Below are 22257 nucleotides of genomic sequence, written 5' to 3' on the forward strand. Positions count from 1 at the left end.
CTCTTCTGTGCAGTTGCTGAAGACAGAAGTGGCCAATAAAGGCTGAACAGGCATTTAATGGCCACTTCTGTCGTCAGCAAACTGTCCCTGAAAATTGTCTGTCAGAGCTCATACCTTTTAACTTCAGCATGAATACTGCATGAGCAGTTTAAGAGTGTTCTAAAAACATTTTCATTGTGTGTCCAAAATCAAATCAAATCTGAACTATTCTTTTAACTGGTTTAATAGTCTAAAAAAGCCTACAAAAACAAAACCTTTAACTTCAACCACACCTGTGTGACAGAAATGATATTTCATTTGTATCAAGTTGTATTAATGTATTCTTGTTTTTATCCACTAGAACTATGTCATCACACCATATTTTTTTTTCAATCCCAACAGAAATAGTGTCATAGGCGGTGCTAATAAGAGGCTGGGGGAGGCTAAGCCTCCCCAAAATGATCATGGAAATATTATGCTGAAGCTTTTTGTGAATTACTTGGCTTACTGATTGTTATTTGGATGCAGTAGCTAACAGGTTATTTTGGTGAGAGAGAGCAAGCAAGTGAGAGAGACAGCTGTGAGACCAAGTGGGAGAGACAGAAGCCTCTAGTTGCTGATTATAACGACCAACGCAAGCAGCGCTCAGACCGTTTCCTGAATTTGTTTTGCCTGTCTGTGTATTTTGGTGCCAAGCGCAGCACGCACGGTGCAGAGGTGGGAGGAGAGGAACAAACAGGTGGGGGGTAGGTGGGGGGGGTATTCAGATGAAGCAGTGCAAAGCGAGTTGTTGGTGTTGCTGTGCTGAGAATAGATGTCTCAGAACCATGTTTGTTTCTGAAGCAATGTCACTCTGCTGGCACTTCAGTGATTTCATCAACAAGAGCAAACTAACTTCTTTCAGCAAATGCACAGAAATAACGGAATAATGCTTAAAATATAAATAAAGTATATTTAATCAAACACTCCCCAGCCAATAGATGCGTCTAAATCAACATAAAAAAATATAAAGTTTAATGTGGTTAAAGAAGTAAATGAGTCTGCATTGATTTATAAATTAATATGATTGAATCTGACTGTATCTGTTGTCCACAGCTGGTTTATACTGTATGAAAAGCTTCTTCTTCAGGTCATTAAATCTCTGCAGCCATCTGAAGGCAGCGGGACACATATGTTAATTAATCTGCAGCCTCTATACACTTCTGGTCAGTTAGAACTGCCGGTAATGCAGGAGACCTCGGATTACCCAGCTCTTTAATCCTGTGTGTCACAAAACTTATTTCCAACTTTGTTTGCAGTTTTTCAGTGGTTCATGTTTTATTCTTGAAATACCTTACAATGCTAATACTGTTGCATCACATTTTGCGATATGATGTGACAATTTACAACATGAAATAGAGTAGACTTAAGACTGAGAAAGCATTAGATCAACGCAATCATATAAACAGCTTCATCAAAGTATTTTTTTCATTTTTTATTTCTTTAATTAATTGTTAAAAAACAGCAACACGTTATTGGTTGTGTGTTCACATGGTGCTGCTCCACAATGTCCTGGCGCCGCCTATGGATAGTGTCATCACTCTAACATGATTAACATGTTATAAGACTCTTACTCTACACTTTCATTCATCCATCTATCCATCTATCCATCCATCCATCTGATCATCCTCTACTTTGCCTGCGATTTTGCAATGGTTGATGGGACAGGTCATTATTGATGCTTTTAGACTTTAGACTTTTCAGATGCATCTCTCTGGCCTTGCTCTAGACCTGCAGGGTCAGGGCTACAATATAGGCTGCTGATTATATATGTATGTATAAATCTAACTATAAGCTGGCCTGACGGTGTGTGCGGCTGTTCATGTATGTGTTCTCAATGTGTGTTTGTGTGGTTGTGAGAGAGAGAAACTAGTCCGGGTGCATGTGTGTGAATATGCATGTCGTGTGTATCTGTCTACATGTGAATAGTATAAGTGTGGGATGTCGATCGTTGGCTGTCTGTAATCGGATATATAAAGTAAATGATCACTACTGCATCTTACATTTCTTAAGTGGCAAATATTCAGTACAGAACCAAAGCCCCGTGTCACTGATGTACAGTTTGTCCGTATAATGATAGCATAGCCTGGCTTAGCGACACGCTTCAACTGCACGTTTTACATTCAGTTGAATAAAATAAATCCTTTGAAATCCATTTATTAATAAGAACTATTGACCAGCAGTATTGACTGAAGCTCAAGGGCCTGTATCCAATGAAATCTGTTAACCTTGTGCCTGTGAGGAAGTATGAAGTCAGGAAGCAGAGAAAAAAAACAACACATTAATGTATGTTTTTACATGTGCTCAGTAAATTGGATGTTCTCCTTTTAATTTTATCATCACCTTCCAACAGTGTAGTTTAACCCTACTAAACCATGGTAAAGATAAAACTCGTTTAGACTCTCAACTGCTGCCTTCTTTCCTTCGTTATCCTCATATTTTTTTGACTTTTTGTACTTCCAGTCAGCTATAATTGTGACAAAAATGACTCTCATAATTTTTCACACCTCCCGACACTCCACGAATGGCTAGAACCACATTTTCTTTGTGTGTGTGTGTGTGTGTGTGTGTGAGATGTGTGTGTTTGTGTGTGGAGCTCGGCCTTTCACTACTGGTTAGGGGGCTAACACCTCTTTCAGGTTAAATCTTTTTTTTTCTCCACCTCAAAAAAGGAGCGAATAGCAGCATTTTGTGTTCCCTCCTCCCTCCTTGCTTTCCTTGCCTTTCCCCACTCATCTGTCAATGAAAGACACAGTTTTGCCACAAGGCATTGTGTGTTTAGCGGTGGTGCCAGCAACTGCCATTTGGGTGCAGAGAGGCAAGGGGATCCACCCCCTTTGAACTGCTGCCAAGCCAGCCAGCTTGCACCTTCTTTAATAACTTCCCCCGAAGGCACTTCCTTCTTTTTCTCTCCCTCTCCCTCCTGTCTCTCTTCTTTTTCCCCCTTTCTCTCATTCACTCCCACCCTCCTGCTCCTTCTATTTTTTTTTTTTTTTTAAATAACTGCAGCTTTCATGGATAAAGCTGTGATGCTGATAAGAAAGGTAAGGCTGCTTTTAACTGACAGCCTGACATCAAATCTCTGTGGAAAACACACACACACACAAATGAGTAGAGGGTTATAGAGTGTGCTTTCTAGAAAAAGATTTAGTTGATTTTGTCAACTGTATTAAAAATCTGCTTAATGTGTCAATGTGGTCTTTTGTTAATTTCTAAAATTTTTCAGTTCACAATAAGTCACAACTCCAATATGCCAGATTTTATTCCCAAAAGAGTTCCTTCATCCTGGAGACATACTGTACAGTATGTGGTTGTTCACAGTTTCTTTGTATACAATCGGTTTAGTTATGTGACATAACAAAAGGAAATATAAATTACAATAAAAACAAAACATACAGACAGCATTACAATAATCTCTTCAAAAAAAGTGTTTTTATTTTTTACAGAATACAGTACTTGATCTTAGATATCCAAAATAGTTTGGGGAATAATGTATGGGATATTGAAGGTCACACTACAAGATGGTGTGTGTGTGTTCTTAAAATAAGACATCCAAAATCTATCACATAGTAGACTCTTACCACTTTAACCTGCTTTTTCAACAGATGACAGCACAAAAGGGTACTGATTTTTGTACTCTGCCTGGTACTTTAAATCATTAGTACATGAGTACTACTGATAAGGGTACAAAAATAAGACATAGGCAGACAGATATTAGACAGAGAAAGAAGAAAACAAAAATTTTGCTCGGCTGGACTGTGGTTCTTCCTCTCTCTTTCATGGCCAGCCTCTGTGGGCCTCTCAGGACAGGGTTAACTCACACCATAAAGGCACTCTGTGAACTCACAATCTGTCACTTCCACTGTACAACACCATGGCCCCGGGACAGACAAGCTAGAGTGGAGAGGTAAAGAGAAAAAAGGCAGAGAGACCTGGCTAAAAGCGCAGTAGGCAATAGGTGTCATATTAAGGGTGTGTAATACACTATGTCACCTCAATGGTGTATGGCCCATTAAGGCTATAACCTCATACACCGTGGCGTTTATTTTGTCACTAGGGATTATTTGGAACAAACGGGCTTGCTGGGGAATGTGTAGTATGTGTGTGCTTGTATTCTGTTTGAGAGTGCTGAAAAATTTATTGTTTGTTTACAGTGTGTTTGTGTGCCCTGATGTATATTATCTCCAGGATATTTCTCTCTTTAAATCCATGGCCACCTTTTTTTTTTTTTTTTTTTTAACGTGTGCCTCCAGTGTGTGTGTGCATATGGTGCATACTTTGTAGAGTCAGTAGCGGTGTATTAAAGGATGGCGGGTTGATGGGGGGGTGGGGTAGGGGGGGGCTGAAAATGAGAATGTAAATACAGGCGTGAGCTCACACCCTACACTCCCCACCACCACCACCATCACCTCCTCTTCATAGTCGTCCTCCTCCTTCTCCTGTGTGAGGGTGAGCCAGCTAGGGGGTGACCTTGCCCAGTGTAATTAAAGTGAAACACCTTGACTTGTCACCATTGCCTGAGACAGCTTAAATCTCCCTAATGTAAATGGAGGCTGCCTCTGACGTGCTGCTAGGCATGGCCGCGGAGAAGATACAAGCACTGGTGATCCATCTCTGTACCAGTGTGCACACACACACACACACACACTCTCTCTCTCTCACACTCTTTCTCTCTGTCTCCCTTTCTTTGCTTTTTCTCACTCTCTCTTTTTCTGGCACACACAAATGTACACAACCTTTCTCCCCTTCTCTCTGACACCACCCTTCCTCTCTTTTCACACACATCCTTGGCATCTTACAACCCCCACCTCATCTTGCTGTCCATTGCCTTTATTTATTTTACAGACAACACAGTGCTTACCTTTACAGTCGCAGTAGCAGCAGCAGCAGCAATGCCACATGGGAAAGCTCAGGTGTTGTGGTGAAAGGAGGAAGAAACATGCAATCATGAACACGATTTTCCTATTGTTACAGGAATGTCAGCGTTATAATTCAGTAAAAAGAAACTGCTGTCCGTTTAGAAGTGTATCGATGACATTTTTTGCAGACTTGCAGACACTGCTCTGCTTTGCATGGGTTTGATTGATTGATACTGTTTTCTCACTGAGGGCACACACAAGGCTCATATGTATTTTATTTGGTAATAGGGGTGGAGTACAAAGATGGCAATTAGCAGTGAAATTCTGTTGACTTTGCCCTTCAATTAAAGCTCTGTAATACAAAGGTCTTGTTGACCCTTCTGTCCTGGCCTCCATTACAAGTCATGGCAACACATTGCTAAAAGATGGCCTACTAAATTCCAGGCTCATTTGCAGTTTGGGGAACCGGGGACCGCCTGAAACGACAACAGAGGCAGGACCAGGAGCTCCTGCCAAAAAATCGCCTGTCTGAATGCCACAATGGCATGTGAAAGAATGCTATGTGCCCCCTGTGCCAACTTTACCAGTTGCCGGTGCCCTGTGCCAGGCCTCTCCCCCCCCTTCCCTCCCTTGCCCTGCCTGGGCAGTGGGCACTGTGACAGGAGCCAGACGCCCATCATGTGTCTGAACCAGGCAGCGTGCCCTCTTGCCCTGATCCCTGGGGCAGTGCGGGTACTGTCCCGTACTCTTCCCAGGAAGATGCCAAGCAGCGGATATGTCCAGCAGTACACATGTACCCCCTGATGGGCTTTGAGGAGGCCCGGTGGTTGCACGGCAGTGCCAAAACAACAGGGAATTATCCTGGCAGAGACGTCTGTTTCTCTCTTTTTCTTGCCCTCCAGTAATGCCTCTGCTGTGTGCATCCACTCTGTTGGTAGATGTTCAATCAGCACCTGACAGGCGCTGATTGAGCTAGAGTCTTTACGTGACTGATTGCCTTACGTCTTCTACATTATTTTTATATTATACAGATATAAAACTGTGAAGAAATATCCAAGCATGATCCATGAGGAGGTGAATCCTTGTGTAACTGATAGATCAGATAATATTTGTTCATTCACAAAAGCAAATCCATATTTTCCCCCTTACGAAGACTTGAAGGCATAGACTGAAGACAAAGACAGTTTACCTGCCTGCATGCTGCAGCATCATAGACAAGTACAGGTTTAGACAGCAAGGCAACAGAAAGAGACAACAAACAAGCATGTTTCTATTGTGATGGACAGCCTCCACTGTGAAGTTCAGTATGTCAGTGTGTTCGGAGTGTGATGTAGCAACTGCTTCAGCCGTGGGGGTCTGCAGGAAAAAAAAATGAGTGAGCAAGAAAGAGAGAGCGCGTGGGAGAGAGAACAAGAGAAAGAGAGAATGAGCAATGAGCTCAGGTGGGTCCGACATCTGCATTCACTTCCTGTCTTTTTCCAATGGGAGGCAGGAGGAGGGAGAGGAGAAAAGGAGGGGTAGATGGGGGAGGGGGGGGCTTGAAGAAAACAAGTGCAAGATGAAGGCCTTTCTGGAGGCTACAAAGGAGCTGTACACTGGAAAAGGGCTGGGGAGCCCTCAATGGGGCTGACGAACACACAGACAAAACTTGGGAAGGAAGAAGGCATGCCTTACAATGGCACCGGGCCCCATGCTTGGTTCAAAGAGCCAGTCAGAAATACAGAAAGAGGAAGAGAGATGGACCTGCTGGGAAGTATAGTAGTTGTAGCGGTAGGGGGGGAGACTGGTATATGTGCTGGGCAAAAGGCCACCGAGTTTTCTCAGCTATTCATTTGAAAACAAACTGTGCGGCACAGGCAGGCGCAGTCAAACTGCATCTGGGTGTGGAGTGGATTTTGTGTTGGTCCTCCAAAAAAGAGGGCCCACCAGTGCTCCATGTGTGGCCCCATGCTAAAAGTCAGGCTGAAGAGGTGGAGAGAAGGAATAGTCTGGGAGTGAAAAGGGGAGGGGCGGGGGCAGGTGGGGAAACAAGCAAAAACAAATGAAGAGTCGGTGGGAAAGGAAGTGAGAGTGAACAGGGGATACACTATTTATTATGTCATACCATTTCAAATAGTCTTAACTGTAATAGCAGATGATTTAAACATTTGTACAGCACACAATCTTTATCTTCATCATCAAAGTCATTTGCTCTTTCATGCTCGCTTACAGCTACAATTTCTAAATTTTTTAAAGTCGATTTTATTATTTTATAACAGAATTAAATGTTGATTTAATATTTATAATGTACGTTTTATCAGAACAACTAAAAATTAAAGAATCATACAGAATGAATGCTGGTATGGCAGTTAGCCAGGGCTTTTATTGTGGACATAGCACACAAAGAGAGAAACCGAGTGACAGTGAGCTGTTTGTATGTCCTTGGGATGCCAGTGTCATTGTCAAGGCTTATCAGAATCTAGGGGCAAAGAATGAGAGGAGGGAGGGAAAAAAGGGAGAGAAAAAAAGGGGAGGAAAAGGGGGACCAAAAATGCACATAGGTTTAATAAAACTTTATCAGGAGTTACCTTAGCTCTGTTTCCCTCCTCCACGCCACCCCAACCCCTCCTCTGCTACCCTGTGACACCCCCGCTCTAATATTTAAAGAGCTCTGGGTGCGCGGCTGCGGGAATCACGTTTAACTTCACCAATTTCTTATTGCCTGTCAGTCTCTCTAATTTGATCTGGCGTTGGACAGTTACCGTTTTGGACAGCGGAGTCACGGCACATATTGGCAGGGAGACTGGCAGCTAATAAAAGCCAGCTTGGTATTTACTCCCCTTTTCCTTTTATTTATAATATATCTCAATAATGTTATTATGAATATATATGCATTTAAGCCTCACCTATCTCTCTGGGTGGCCTCTTGGTTAATAATATGTTATTGATTTCCATACCGGACTGGCTATATATCTGTTTAATTTCAAGGCCTTATCGCTCCCTCTGTGATTCACGTGAACCCTTCCTTTATTTCTTTTTTTTTCCTACAGGCATTATTAAGTCTGTGTAGGAGTATAGGTAACATGTTTTTTACAGTCTGACTGGTTACTTTATATGAGGAAGGGATGCTCATTACGGGCCCCACATCTTCCCCAAGTCAGCCTTCATCTTTTCTTTGACAGACTGGATCAAGGGCAGATTGGGGCAGGTAGTGTGCCTAGATTTACATGCTGGCAAATTATAATAGAATAGAATAAAAGAGAAAAGAATTGTTTTAACAAAGATATTATCACAGACACGGTCTAGTTGTTGATACAGTAAAAAAATTGACCTTGGTGTAATTTCAAAAAAGTAATTAATAGTTCATCCAGATTTTCTTACTAGTTCGTCTGTACAGAGGACAACAGGGACATGCTTCCTCACACGCTGAAACCTTTGGCGAACCTTATTGGATAGCTAGACCTCTAAGGGTTCTGCCTCGCCCTCCATCCCCTTGGCCCATCTCCTACCACCAGAATGATAAAGGGATGGAGATGAAGGAGAGGAGGAAAGGAGCAGGAGGAGGAGGAGGAGGAAGACGAGGAGGGCTCAGCGAGAAGGAGGAATAAGCAGTGCATGTATATATGCGAAATATATGCGCCATCAGCAGAAAAGAGCCTGAGTCAGCCGTTTGCCGGGCCTTGCCGCATGCTAAAACACATAGAGGCAAAGATCATTAAAAATGAATGCCACGCGATAATCACATTCACACTTAAAATTTAATGTTGGTACGTGGTGGCTGACAAAGAGAAGGCGGCATAGGGCGCCGTGATTATGACCATGTCTCCTGTACTTCCTACTTTGAGGTGACTCCTTCGCATGGCCTCTGGAAGTGCTTTGTGATTCAAGAGGAGCCAGGGGCAGGTCATGTAGTCTAATTGTTGCAATTAGCTTAAAAGACGACATAGACCATACTGACATCTTCATAAGGGAGAGCAAACCTCTTCATAAGTCTTTTATTGAAAATGTAGTGGAAAATTAAACGGACATACAATATTTTCCCACCTTTTGTACATGTCTGTATGTAAAAGTCTCTTTGTGCTGGAAGAGAGAGTTCCTCCTCTGTTGCTCTTCCTGAGGTTTCTTCTAATTTTTCCTTTAAAGTTTTTTTTTTTTTGAGGGAGTTTTTCCTCATTCAGATCAAGGGTTTAAGGATAGAGGGTGTTGTATGCAATAGAAATTGTACAGCCTTAGAGTCAAATCTGTGATTTGTTAATTTTAATAAAAATAAGTTGATTCTAAATGTTTAATGGGCTATTTTTAAACAAAGTATAAGTCATGTGCAGTAGTTTTCAATCATTTTGATATGAATCAAAAAATAAAATATTATAATTTAATTTATCATATATAATGTAATTTAATGTATATATTAATATATATGCTTCTCCTTTACAAAAGTGCAGCTCGGTGCTTCGATCCTTCAGGATAAAAGATTTGCAGTACACTTAGATTGTTACTGTACTCTGCTTCACTGACAAACTTAACGCCTCACCATGTGCTCTTCACTGTTTATCATAACTTCATCTTTAAAGACGTAAAAATCTTTCACCTGTGACAGTAAAGAAAAAGACCGGTAGAAAATTGGACAACTGTATATTACTGTATATATACTGTAATTCAAGAACCCAAAAGCTTACATGCAGCATTGAAGCCCCCCCGATGAGAGTGCATGGGGCATTTGGGGCCCTCATTTGGGGAGGCAGGAGAGACAATGAGTGGGTGGGTGGTGGCGGGAAGGATTGAGGGGAGGGGGGACTCCACTTCAGTTCTAGCTCAAGTGGGCTGAAGATGGCTGAGAAGTGCACTTCCCTTCAAAGAAGGCAAATTAATGTTCTTCTTGCCCAAACATAATATTGTCAGAGAGGTGCACAATGGGAGCCTCTCACCAGTGTTTTCTTGTGCTTCTGTGTGACTGTGTGTGCACTTACAGTATGTGTGTGTGGTTGTGTATGTGTGTGTAAATGTGTGGCCATGACGGCCCCACTTAACCTACCATCCTTGGTCCATACGAGAGTAGGAACCTCCTCCTGGTCCTCCTTCAAGGTCAGGCTGGAGTTTCTGAAAGACACTCTTCCAGTCAATTTTACCTCCTTATTCAGGCAAAGGATATCTCTCTTAACCTTTTCCCCTGCTTCTCCATCTTCCCCTCAATTACAAAAACCCTGGGCATCTTCTTTTGACAATGACAGGGGTCCTTGGAAAGAGAGGAAAAGACAGAAAGAAGGATAGCAACACACTTTTCAATGAATGAAGAGAGACAGCAATGCAATCTAGGCTAGCCAGAGGTTGACTGGTTGAGTGCAGCTAACACTATTCATCTGCCGAAAATGCAGGTTACTTTTTTCCCTCTGATAGTCTTTTCTCATTGCGAAATATTTAAATTTAAACTTCGGACATATAAACTGCAGCTCCTTGAAAATAAAAAAAAGTAAAATACTTTTTTAAATTTAATTTGATTCAGTTTTATACCAGATCATTCTTCTAATACCAATTTATCGAAATCATACATATGTAAAGGTGAAAATTATGCAGAAGTCTTCTATTTCGAGACAACTAGACCAATAAAATGAATAGACAAGTGTCAAACACAGACGAAGGCAGTGCTACCTATAAGAGTGAAGTTTTTTTTCTTTATCTAGGTCACAATATGTGGAACAATTTCAACAGATGGGCTGCAGAGTACTCCCCAGGCGAACAGAAGTTAGTTTCTCTTTTTCTTTCTCTTACTGTTGCCCCTGCACCCATCCTCAGCCGTAAAGGATTCCATCATCAGTAGTTTGTTGCAGGCAAATGTGTGTGCGCATCACACACATATGTATATACATGCATGCATGCACACACACAATCACAGTGTATGGACTTTGTAAAGACACAAAATATGTCCAAGTAGGTCAGAAATAATTCCTTGTTCTTACTGGATAGTTGAAATATTAGCAAGTCATGACCAAATGAAATACAGAAATTTGCAGTAAACAATCAAATCAAATCCAACTTTGCAAGTTTACTAGGTACTTTTGGTGGAATATAGATTATAATAAATTGAAAAATAACATTTGAAGTGATAAGTCATTTTGAAATGCATCTTTAGTAATGAACACCCATGACATAAGCTGCAGCTTGTATACTCAAAAACCGTTTAAAAAAAAAAACACAACCCAAAAAACAAAAAAACTTTGAGGAATTACTTTGAAGTCGATTTTTAGTCCTTCCACTCAGTGCAAAGTGAACAAAAGTTAGAGCCAAAGAAAGAAAGAGCGATAGAAAAAATTTTAAAAAAATGAGGAGGGGAGGGTGAGGAGATGAATAGATAGAAGAAAACAGTAATGAAAAAAGAAGAGAAAGTAGGAGGGAAAGAAAAAAAAATCCAAGGACGCTGACCACCTAAAGTAAGAGAGTGAAGCAATGATGGGAAAAAGAAGAGCAGGTTAGAGAATGGCTATGATATGGATCCTGTTGGACACACACATACATACATTCAAACTCTCAAAGTATTTGGGTGAAAGAAAAGGCACCCTGGGGAGATGTGGGATGCTGTTGTGAGGCCCTGTGGTCCAACAGCAGCTCAGACAACAGAGAGATAGCTCTCTCACACACACACTCACTCTCTCTCACACACACACACACACAATAAAAAACTTGGTGGTTAGGTGGTGGAATGTCAAAGAGTGTGTGTCTGTGTGTGTGTGTGTGTTTGGCTGTGCGTGAGAGACAGCAAGATAGAAAGAGACAGGCGGAGGTGGAGTGTGTGAGTGTAGAGGGGGGACCCATATAATGGAGAGTCTCCACCTGTTTACACTTCTTTGCCCCCAGCATTCTTGAACGGGCCCCTTTTAGAGGGCCCTCGTTCCTGACAGCCAGCTAACTGCTCTTGGGGAGCCCTCCGCTGGGACCACAAAAACAGCTGAAGCCTCGAAGAGCTTCCTGAAAGGGAGAGCGAGGAGGGGAGGGCATGACGAATAGGCAAGATAGAGCAAGAATAATAGCAATAAAACTAAATAGTGAAAGCAAGCAAACCAACAACTTAAAAGAGTGTATCACTAGTGAACCACTTCCAAACAAGCCTTTCTAATGAGGTCCGCTATTAATACAGAAAAGATGGAGAGAAAAGCAGAAGAGGGGAAAGCAGAGAGCAGGAGGGGCTGCTGGCAGACAAGGAAAAGAATGAACGAATGGGTGAATGTGTGCGAATGCCGTGTGTGTACTGAATCACTTTATCTTTGTTTTTCTGCAACTGTACAATGACCTCTGTTTGGAACAGGGATGAAGACAGTAGCAGGCAGAGGATGGGGATGGAGAGAGAGGGAGGAGGAGAAGGAGGAGGCGGCGGAAAAGGGGTGTTTGGGTAGTGGGAGGCTAACAGGCTAGACACCAGGCCTTTGTGTGCAAATTTCCCAGCAGCGCCTTACCAGTTAATTAAGGAGGTCAGTGAAAGAGGGAGAGAGAGAGATAGAGAGACAGAGAGAGAGAGATGCAGAAGGTGGGGGTCGGCCCTAACGAGCTGTCCGCAGCACATGAATGAGGGGTTTGTCCTAAACTAAGAAGCGAGAGGCCAAACAATGTCAGCAGCAATTAGCAACCAGTGGTGGGCAGCCAAAGGCCTGTTGACTGAGCAAGCAAAAGATGTGAGAAAAAAAAAAGAACACGGACATGCAGACACACACATACAGTTACAAACATCCAGGAATAAATAGGATGGAGCTGAGAAGTAGGAGGCAGGCAGGCAGCAGAAGCAGAGAGCAGTAGAATAGGCAGAGGCGGGTCATGTTGCCTTCACCTCTCCACACAGCAAGGCCTTGACCCTGGTGGCTGAGTGCTTTGAATCTACAATACTGGCCGAAGGTAACAAAGGCCATAGGTGTAGCACTGTGATCTGTATGCTCAGGTTACACTTGATATGGCAAAGATAGAAGCTCTGAGGATGTGAAATAGAATTTCTCTAAGCAAAAATAAAGGGTGCTTTCTCTTTTCATAGAGATCCTATTTAATCCTGTCTTGTCTTCATCGTGTAAGCATTGATGAGACAAATTATTATTATTGTTTCTTTTGTAAATTGCCTCATTAGGGGGGCATTGAAATCCTTTTTCCTGACAAGTCACTCCAGTCAGCTCTCCAGCAAGTCTGTTTTTGGCTCCTACCATTCTTCTCTCCTGTCTGTTACCATTCTTGGCACAATACAAAGACTCCAGTCTTTGTTTCATTCTAATCTTGGAGGTGAAGTGGCCCTCTTGTACCTCGGGCTCTAATCGCTGGCAGAGACAGTGTTCTCTAGTGGTGCTGGACTGCGATGAAAACCCGACATCCCCACAAAGAGAAAGAAAACTGCTGCGCTCGGGCTTTGTGTGCAAATATAAAAGCACACAAAAGTGGGAGCCTGAGATAGTGTCAGAGTTAGAATGTTTTCACTCTCCAGTTCTAGATATGGATTATATTTTTTTAATATGGGGGTTATTTGTTGGCCACTTGTTGTGGGGAGGGGGGGGGCATCTGTGGCTGTGAGAAAGTGAAAGCCTTCAGACTGTGGGCTGTGAAGAAAGGTGGCGTGGAAAGGCGAGTGGGTTCACTGGCTGTTGGAGAAGATGGTCACAGAAGGGCATGAGAAATGTGAGGATTGTACTTTGTAATTGGCAGTAGGGTTTCTGAGTGTGCTCTCAGCCTTTTACTTTCGTACAGTACATGTATATTCTTATGAAATGGGCCTGAGTTGGTATTATAACTTTTTTTCCCCATGTATTATGAATCAGAGTAGATACATTATGAATGTATCCATGCATTTACACAGCTCATTTACACTAATTGCCCCATTCCCTCCCTCATATATCTCTGTGTGCAGATAGATATTGTTCAAAATGTGCCAATAAACCAATCTTCAATCCATTCAATCAACAGACAAATAAATTCATTCATATTCTCACGCCTGAAATCTAGCCACCCGTGCACTCTAAAGGGGGAGAAAGATTCATTGGGATAAGTCCCTCCTGTCTTTCAGAGCAATCCATAATGCTGCTCAGCCAGTAATCAAGGCATATAGGGGCTGGGTGATCAGTGACAAAAGCTAGGCAGGGAGACATCAACCTGCTGGAGGAAAGTTGGGGAGAGGGGGGCTGGCAGGATGAGCGTGGTGGCTACGGAGGAGGAGTAATCAGAATCCCATCCAGCCCCAGTCTCCAGAAATTGCCATGCAGATTTAAAGCCTATAAAAGAGGGATCCTTGGACTGCTCCTTCTCCCCACTGCCACTCCACACAGCACAGACCGCCACTCCCCTTCTTGCCTCTCTCGCTCCCTCTCTCTGCGGTGCTAATTGGAGGCAGGTAGCCCCCAGGTGCGGGGCCCAGGTTACCGTAACCTTGGTGGTGAGATCGGCTGCTCGCCTTCATGTGGCCGGCTATTCATCAAAATGGAGGGGTGGGTGGAGGAGTGGTGGTGTGGGGGGATGGCGGCTGAGGGGCAGAATATGCAGCAGGGGGAAATGAGCGTCCAAGACAGCTTCCCAAAAGGGTAACAAATCACCCTCCGTGCCCTAATCCGCCAAGGGGGGACTTGATGGGCCAGTGGTCACAATATGTGGCTGCAGAGATACACGGGTTTGACAAATCAAATATGTGAGCTCATCCGGGATTTGGAAAAAATCAGGTTATCATACACTCTCAGGTGCTGTGGTATATAGCATCTTGAAATGCAGTGTAATCTACCAAATAAAAACAACTACTTGTATCAATTAGGCCCATACTGTACATAAATATTAGAAGATAGATCTACAGACTGCAGCGGTCAATGCAAATTGCCATGCAAGGGTGTACAGAGAGAGTCTTATCAGCAATATCCCATTGATCGATTGCTGTGGTTGCATCATCAATCATCCATCATCGCATTGATATCTCTGCAATACCTATAATCTCACCTGATCAGAATCATTGATCAATATTGTAGCAGGATTGATCTCCTGTGCCAGTTGGATTGGATGACAGTGACACAAGAATGTTGCAGAGACATAAAACATTTACAAATGAGCAGCGTAGACCATTACATCTCTCGTACTAAAAATACAAAGAGCAAATTTAAATACATGCTGCAAAAATAGCAGCCAAGCTGTGTGGAATATATCTTTTCTAAATTTGAAGCAAAGGGAATCCCATTCCTCCTACAAAGAAATATTTCATGTGGCATATTACAACGTAATTACCCCTGATCTTGCATTTGTGATGACGGGTTTCCTCCCCATTGGAGAATACTGAGCTAGTGGCTTGTATTCAGCAGGGAAAACAGGCAGCCACAGCACAGTACCACTCACAATCTCCTCTGCATAGGACCTTAATCATCCTGGCTCGGTGTGCATGTGCATATAGGGAGATTTGTGTTTGAGCTGGTTGTGAGCGCGTGTGCGTGCATGTCTTGCAGTAGGTGTTTTCCAATAAGTGTGTATATTTGTGTGTGCCTGTATAAGTGTGTTCTCGCCGCTGTGTGCCTATGTGTGCATGACAGAGGGAGAGAGAGAGAGGGAGAGAGAGAGATTGAGAGAGAAAACTCGTCCCTCCAATTCCCCCGTGAAGCCCTCTACACCAATTTCCAGCCATGGGCAATCACTCACTCAGCATACACATCTACATAGAGGCTGATGAGATCCTCCGTGGGCTTTACCATGTGACTGGAGCTCGTCATCTACTGTATATGCCTCCCCTTTGCGCTCCTATTCCAATACTATAGTCACTGGGGGGAGAAGGGGGGTGGTATGGATGATCTACATACACTTATGATACATAGGTAATCTCCGAGGGGCAAATCAAAGATACTCCCTGCTATGTTTCCCTTTGAATTCGAGAAGAATCTGTCATTTTTGCATGCCCATTATTGGTAGAGGTGATATGTCTTCCAGTTTTAGATGTCCTTGCACCTGGATTGGGGTGCTTTAGTATAACATACTAACCAATGACTGATATGGATGGATGTGGGTTGCAGACTTGGGTATTTAGATTAGAGCTTAAAAGAATGTCCACCCTCAAGCTGTGATGTTAACATGGGGCACTGTATGCTGAGAGTTCATTAGTGTAATTGCCAGAATATTACCCATTGGCATGGTCATAATGTATAGAATATTAATACTATAAATCTCCATTCCTCCTGTATCCAGTGGGGCGACAGTATAACCAACATCATCGCATATTAACGAAAAAATGAAGTTTCTTAGGAGAAGCGATAAAATGACGGTCTCTCCTGTCACTATGCTTTTCTCCCTGTACACTGACAACCTTTTTATATCCACATCTGTTTTGTTGTGCAGTATATACAGTATGTGCTGTAGCTGCCTTTGTCTCTAGGGAAAAATACTGTTTTGACGGACTAAGAGAGGGAATTTCCTCAGAGTTGCACAACGGGGCACCCCACCCACCTCCTCTTTTTAACAACCAGCCCTCTCCCTGTCTCTGTGCTGATGTCAGCACATAGCCCACCATGGTTCTGGGACCACAATTGCTATTCAGAGAGTAGACAGATGTGTAGGTGGAGGGTCAATATGGGCTTGTGAAATTATCCCATTGTTTTTTTTAGAATAAACGATAGAATACTTTGTGTCATTGATGGGTTTCGTGTTAGGCTTTGCGATGGCCATAGACAATATCATATTCAGCAATTATCATCACACAGGGGTATTGTGTTATGACCAGGCATTTTTTTCCCCATACTTTAATGCTACATGTAGGGAATTGAGTAGCACTTCAGAGGTTAGGCACTGCTTTTATTTGCATTCACAGTCTCAATCTTCTTTGCTCAATATCTATCTTACCAGCTTTTAACTATCGTAACCTATCAAGAAGAAGCATATTGTTTGATATTCAGTATTAATGAAGAAGTTCAGAAATATATACATATGATATGTATATGATATGTAAGTGGCCAGTAGAAATAAGTCATCATTTATTCATTACTATTGTATGTGAAAGTTTAAGAGCATACACCTGTGTTTATTTAAAAGGCCAAAGCACTCATTATAGGGACGCATAGTTCTTAAGGCATTTATAGTGTTGCTTTAACATTTAAGTAGGCATTAGAAAGGGGAGGCTGCAATAGCATATTCTGTAAGCACCCTTTTTTTCATTTATTGATCTGACCTTCTGCTGCCCAGCCGCTGAAAATACCTCTGCATTTTCTTTCGCACCCTCCTACATTTAGCTTGCCTGGCTATTGTGCATATGGATCCAATCATATATATTATCTAAAGCTTCTGAAAGTAGTATGAAAAATTTATATTTTGAGGAACGGCCACCCAATATCAAGCCTATTACTAAAATATATATTCAATTTTGCTTTCAACACCAGTTGAAATAGCTGTTTAATGACTGCCTCTACTCACCCACCTTAGCAAACACTATGTTAGTGTGTTGAGCGAATGTTGGTTTGAGAACCAGTGTGGTTCTGGCCACTCAATTTTTCCTCAGTGCTGCTAGTCACTTGTCTCTAGGTAGCTGTTAATCAATGCTGAAGAGCAGGTAGACCATAATGGAGTATTTATCTCAGTTCTTCACACCACTTAGTGCCCAATGGACACCTCCACACCACCTTCCTCTCTGTACCTTCTTATATTTTCTCCTACCCTCCCTCATCTCCACCCCCATCCCCTCAGCCCCCTCCTTACCAAAGGCCGAGATGGAAACACCACTCCTGAGAGAGTTGTGGAGGCGGAGGAGAATGGGTTGGAATGAGGGACAAAATAGGTTGAGAGGGTCGTTAGATAGTGAGCAAGGGAAAGGGGTCAAGACAATGTTGCTGACACGGTCAGAACTGTTAGCGCATATGAGAGGTAATTTTAGAGTGTGTGTCTGACCTCGCGCAGAATAGTAATTTTCAGCTGGGCCTTTGAAATTGAATAAGTTGACTTGCACGTTAAAAACATATGGCCCTTATTTATATTTCATAAAACATCAGTTGCCACAGTGTCTCATACTGGAGTCTCACTATACAATGCATAAGCTAGCTTGCTTTAGGAGAGCTATTATCCATGATGAATCACTGGGTTAATAGTCCATAAGGGTTAATACTGGTTAGTGAAGTCCTGGACTGCGTAATGTGTTCGTGACGTAAGGAAAAGCCATGAGAAATGCAGGCATGCATTTATTTACATAGTATGAGAGGATTAACATGCTTGCCTGCATGCACACATGAGAGTTGGCCATTTCCCGGCTGCAGTGCTGAGCGATAAATTTGAGAGAAGAGCAAGTGAGATCATTAGCAGAGAAGACGTCCCTGTTAGGTTGTGTGTTTTGTTTACATCCTTACCTTACCACTTGTCCAGTTCACACTTCTCATGTACGGGGCATGCTGTTGCTTGTGTACATCCCTTGACTTTTCATGCAAATTTATGTTTAAGCATACTTGTTTGTGTGTACAATGGGGAACACAAACACATACAAGCACAAATGGGGGTGGAGGGAGACCTAGAAGGGGGATGCGTGGGGCAGAGGGGGGGGGGGTATTGGTGGTGGTGGTGGTGCAAGGCGGTGACAGAAATTGAGGGGGACGGGGTGGCAGCTGCAGGCTGCTCGGTGCACTGTCAGAGCGGAATGATTAATGAATGGCGGCCCCAGCTGAGCCTAACCTTTGGAGAACCGCACAGGACATCTGCAGAACTGTCAGCGCTCTGACAAGGACAGAGCTGAACAACCAATTATTTCGCCATCACTAAGGTGGGCTGTCAGCTTAATCCTAGCCATTCACTTAGGCAAGGACAGGCAAATTTCTCCTTTACATACACACACACATACATACACACACACACACATTGAGCAGACCACAGGCCTGCGTGGACACACACATATAAACAAGTGAACAAACAGGCCCACGTGGACATGTACACAAAGCGGACTGGTACACTCACACAAACACATGCGCACACTCACATATTCACACACAGGCATGAGGTCTTGGACAAAATAGAGTTAACCCCTCCACTGCTGGTGGTGGCAACCCCATGCAGGTGACATATATTAAGGAAAGCAGGGTGAGCAGGGGAGGTTTAATGATGACAAAACAGGGCTGGTGGATGCTGGCTGGGACTGTGAGCTGGACATGGGTGGGGCTGCATACAGGGGGAAGACACTATGTCTGGTACATGTCGAGAGGAAGGGAGGGAGGGAGGAAGCGAGGGGTGAATGGAGGGAGGGAAGGTAGGAGCTAGAGAGGGAGGGTGGATGCCCTGTCTACAGGATGTATTTACATGGGATTCTTTAGAGAGAATGCAGCGATACATTGAATTTACAAAATATAAAAAATATTGAGGGCTGCTTTCAGTTTGAGATAGAAGTTGATCAGCAATGGATGTTATGTGAAAGTTGCAATTAACAAAAAAAGTTTCTTAGTGATTGCACAAAAATGGTGAAACTAACAACCATCTCTTGTCTTTGGATTTATTTCTGATTTGAGCACATAAAAGATGAAGTGCATGTAGAAGAGGTCTGACATTCAAGGGTCTACATATTCTGTAATGTGTACATTTTTATACCCTCTAGTGTGGAAATAAAGTATTGATTGACCTTATGAATAATACAAAATGGATCATGTTGCATTGAAGAATATTAGAAAAAGAGTATTTGAATAAAACATGATGATGATGATGATGACCACGATACTTAATCATGTCATGTCAAGAAAAAGTTGATGCAGTCTTAAGTATTCATGTACAGGAAGAAACTACTCAGTTCATGAAATGTTTTTCATAGAATAGTGTAGTTCTAAAGCCAGAAACCAGAAATGTTAAGACAAGGGAGCATGTTGGATTTTTTTTGGATATTTGATTTGAAGTTTTAAGTTGCTGTGCTACAAATATTGTCCTGCCATCTTTCTCCAGTGAAAGGAACTAATCTTTTTACTGTAATTAGGACTAATTAGTATATGATCACTGGATCTATTGATTAACCAGAACTTCAATAATAACAAAGTTATATATGAGTGTAAATGTGTTTGCATTCACATTTTTCATTTATCATCAGTACCTCTGTGTGTGAGTGTGTGTGTGTGTGTGTGTGTGTGTGTGTGTGTGTGTGTAGGGCTTGCAGAGTTGGGTGCTGATGGGCGCTATGAATGACTGATTGGGATTTGATTGAGGCGTTTCTGTGGCGATAAGAGATCGAGTGTGGCTGAGAAGCCTATTGACAGCCTGCTGATGAAGCCAGAGAGAGGGGGAGAAAGGGAGTGAGAGTGGGAGAAAGATGTAGAGAGAGAGAGAAAGCTTGGGAAATTAATAAGAGGATAAAAATCAATTAACTCAAAAATTGTCCTTCATCAGTGGCTAACCACTGTGTGTGACTCCATATGTCTCTTCACCTACAGTAACTACACAGCAACAGGCTGATCCGTTTTAGGGTGAAATGACTCTTTCTCACAGACAATTAAAACATTAAATGCCAAGTCAAGTCATTTGAATCCTAAATGCTACTTTGCTAGTATATATTCATGAGTGAACCACCTCCTACTCTCTGTGAATGGTGAGGACTTTAAACAGCTCAACTCATTTGACCACAGGAATCCTAATACTGCCTTACGATTTGCAATTCAAACAATTATGTTGGGATCATCTACAACTTCGGTGTCTCCTGTGAATGCAAAAACCCATGAATCCTAATCAGTAGTAGTAGGTAGTCCACAATTTGGGTCTAGGGAGACATCAACACAAATAAACTTGAGTTATAATGAGAAAGCTTCACTATAAATGTGAAAGGATATAGTGTAGAGTAATATAGAGGAGGCTGTGTTTACAGACAAGTGTGTGTGAACTGAGGTCTCAATCTGCAAGTAGTTTTAGGAGCTTTACACTGGCGCACACTCATAAATGCACTTGCACGCACACACACACACACACACACACATACACACACTGTCAGAATGTATTCATTAGAAGCCTAGTCCTACTAACAGGGCTGTCTACTGTCCCAGACAAACTGCAGGAGGAGGTGTCTGGCTGCTTGCTTTTAAACTGGGTTAGTGGACCAGAGAGGGAGAGAGAGAATGAGAGAGAGAGATAGAGAGAGAGACGGCATGCGAGAGAGAGAGAAAGAGAGAGAGAGAAAAGTCTAAAACTGGGACGGGGTACATGAGAAGAATTTTCTTCATCAATTGCATTGGTACTCCCCACTGTGTACCCCTTTATGCCACATGTATGAGTTTGAGTGTGTGTGTTTTTGTGAATGCACTTGTACAGTACATGGGGCTAGATGTCTCTTTATCATACGAAAGTTTTACAAATGTCATTTTTTAAAATGTTTTCATACTTTAATAATTCCACCGGCTTCCTATAATGAACTGAATATTTGTCTTATGCTTTGCTCACTTCAGTCTCCTGCCCTCAGTTGATTTAGGAGCCAAATGGCAGCCCATTAACATGTGAGAATGATTGTGCAGCCTTGGGGTTGTAGCACGGCAACCCACGGAGAGGTTTTTCACTGCACATCTCTATGATTCTCTGTCTTTGCACTGTCGACGAGAGTTAAGCATCAAAGGCAAGAACTAACTATCCTTACCCTCAATCGCTCCCTCTGTCTCTTTTGGCCTCTGGGTTCACACTGTAATTTGCTCTATCGCTCTCTCTTCCTCTTTCTCTCTCTTTGTCTCTGTCTCTCCCTCCATCTCTCTCAGGGCTTGTGAATGAGGAGAGGGAGGTGATGAGGTCAAAGTGAATCTTCTCTTCGCTGAAGATGATTATGTCTCAACCTGCCGTTATTCAAAGGAGCGGACCCTGTGGCCATGAGCTGGCCTGCCAGCCACGTGTCGGTGATGAGGGGGCAACACCTCAGCACCATCACAGAGGGGGAGAGAGAGGAAGAGACGCTGTGCTGTCAAACAGACTCCCAGGGTCAAATGCACAATGCCTTGCTATGGGTTTCATGTGACTCACTACCCGTAGATCCACTTGGTTGATGGATGCTTGTCGTTTTTCTAATGGCCTAGGTGTCCAATCTGAGGGCCCCAAATTGATTATGGATGCTGGTGACACCACTGAGAGTACACAATAGAAAGTTGCACTGGAGGTTGATGTAAGAATGAGTCAAAAGCTGCTGAGCAGATTGATGCAAGGTAGGACTTCTTGGAAAGTGATGATACCAGGGGTGTTAATTAAAAACCTGCTAATTAGCAGCTAGCACTGGTTATTTGGTCAGTCTTGGCCAGTTGAGGTAACAGCAAATAACACCTCAATTGTCCTCTGTCTCAATGAATATGGGTCAAGGCTTCTTAGAGAGAAAACTGTTGAGTCTTCCTCCTTTATCTTTGTCCCTCCTGACTTTTCTTTAAGCCTCAGACTTCATATTCAGCAGCCCTGGGCATGAGCTATCTATCTCCCCCTTTTTCAATTAATTCTTTTTAGAGGTGTGACACACTAT

General features: G+C 42.7%; 1 long non-coding RNA gene across 5 annotated transcripts in view; it reads left to right on the top strand.

Moving 5' to 3' along the window:
• Positions 1-21373, top strand: part of LOC121905787 — a 97319-nt gene extending 75946 nt beyond the window's left edge. For all 5 annotated transcript variants that reach the window (XR_006098464.1, XR_006098467.1, XR_006098468.1 and 2 more), the window contains one exon: positions 21215-21373. This is a non-coding gene — a long non-coding RNA (uncharacterized LOC121905787). The remainder of the gene's footprint in view (positions 1-21214) is intronic.
• Positions 21374-22257: the final 884 nt, after the last annotated feature.

The sequence above is a fragment of the Thunnus maccoyii genome, chromosome 10 (assembly GCF_910596095.1).
Source record: "Thunnus maccoyii chromosome 10, fThuMac1.1, whole genome shotgun sequence".
NCBI classification, from domain to species: Eukaryota; Metazoa; Chordata; class Actinopteri; order Scombriformes; family Scombridae; genus Thunnus; species Thunnus maccoyii.